At 40.5% G+C, this 1,882-nt stretch overlaps 1 pseudogene; it reads right to left on the bottom strand.

Moving 5' to 3' along the window:
• Positions 1 to 856: 856 nt before the first annotated feature.
• Positions 857 to 1,520, bottom strand: LOC128046258 (COP9 signalosome complex subunit 8-like; annotated as a pseudogene).
• Positions 1,521 to 1,882: the final 362 nt, after the last annotated feature.

The raw sequence follows: 1,882 nt of genomic DNA, 5'->3' as shown, positions 1-1,882 counted from the left end.
TGTCTAATCCACCAGGGAAGCCTGAAGATACAATAATCAAATATTGTATTACAAATATTGTACTTCAAATATTCAGAGGGCTGTCACACAAAAAAATGAAAAATTTGTTCAGTATCTCTCCCAAGGGCAGAACTTGACCCAAGGGATAAATAAAAGCAATCAATAGGCTGCAGGACAACTGTACAAAGTGTATCACTTAACAGCTTCTTTCCCAAATAATGCATTCCACCCATACATTTTCCTTCTTCTGAAAGGAAATAATACAAATGAATATTTCCCATGAATGTTTTAAGCTCATTCTCATGGCAAGTCCTCCGCTGCCAGCAATGGATGTAGTCACACTCTCAGAAAAAGAAATCCAAAGTTAACAAATTGTTTTACTAAGGAAATGATCTTTTCTTCCTCAGCTCTCAGTGTTTTATATTTGTGATTCTCAGGAGGTGAGAGGAAAAGAGCATATTCTCCAAAGAGGATGAATTAGGATCCTCAGCAATTCAGATACTGCCCCTGGGGATAGTCCTCCTCAAACTGTCAGTGCAGCTATCAACCTGTGGCACAGATGGGAGTGTGCTGTGCGCTGGGGCGGAAAAAAATAACTGACAACTGCTGTTCTACACAAAGCAGGAAGGCAGTATTTTATGAGTCAGTAGGAAATATAAACTGACTGCATAGTACTGATGGGCTCCATCAAAACTGTCAACTATTAAAAAATGAGAATTGTTTCAACACCATTATAATTTAGTTTATATTATATATATATTATATTATATAGGTATTTTATCAAATATTTAGGAATGCTAAGGTGCTTAATCCATCCGATAAAATTGAAAATAAACACTTTACATTCCTCTATTTGTCAGTATTCAGGATTTGGAAGGTGGATCTTGAACTCAGAATGATAAATGATAAGGAAAGCCACATAGTCAGGGAGTCGGGCTAACTGCTGCCCACTGGGAATGGGTGGAAAAGGGACAGGCTGTGTTAAGGGAATAAACCTGTTAAAGGAAATATCCAGGGCCCCTGCAAGTGGCTTTTTGGGCATGACCATCCTTGTGGTGGCATCAGCCTGCCATCCTTCTCTAGTATACCTTTCACACCTTGTTCCACTGGAAGTCCAACAAAGGTTGCAAAATAGCAGGTGATGACGATAGATGTATATGTTTAAGAGACCAGGGAGAAGGCTCCTCTCCAGGTTACATCTCTAAGCACTTCCATGATTGGCTGGACCATCTCAGACCACTGGTGAGCTTGGATAGTGGAATAGATTCTGGAGAAATCTCTCTGCCAAATTCTTTGTTGTACTGACCAAGTTCAGAATTTGCAGGTTTTATAGCATGTAGTATCCTTTTTCAAAAGTTTCCTGTATTATTCATGTTATTATGGAGCAGATATAAATTTAGAAGCTGACCATACACTGGGGGTGTAACAATTTCCCCTGAAGTCTCAAGCTCCTAGTTCTCCTACTGATCTAGCAACTTTCTGAAACTAAAGGAACTTGCCACCATCACTGCCACTGGCATTTTCCTGGCTGGTTCTGCCACCGTACCTCCCCACAGAGCCAGACCCCAAACTCTGCTAATTTATTTGTGACCAATGTGATTTCTTCTCTTCCTGGTGTAATTCAAATTTGAAAAAATCCTTGAGAGTGACTTTAAGGATTAGTATCATGATACAAACCATAGAGGTAGAGGTTTTGGGGGACGATACCCTTTAAAAGACACAAGGGTGCTGGGCCTGGACATGTGTCCCACGCCTGTGCTGAGGACGTGCCTCGAGTAAACAGAGAAGTCTAGAGAAGGTGTTCCTTGTTTTTGCTGACATAATGGGTATCAAGAGAGAACAGCTTGACAGAAGACTGAGTCACTTTAGTATGATGGTGGAG

This window comes from Budorcas taxicolor, chromosome 4, assembly GCF_023091745.1.
Source record: "Budorcas taxicolor isolate Tak-1 chromosome 4, Takin1.1, whole genome shotgun sequence".
Classification (NCBI taxonomy): Eukaryota; Metazoa; Chordata; class Mammalia; order Artiodactyla; family Bovidae; genus Budorcas; species Budorcas taxicolor.
Note: the sequence above shows the minus strand (reverse complement) of the source record. Positions and strands in the feature narration are given on the sequence as shown.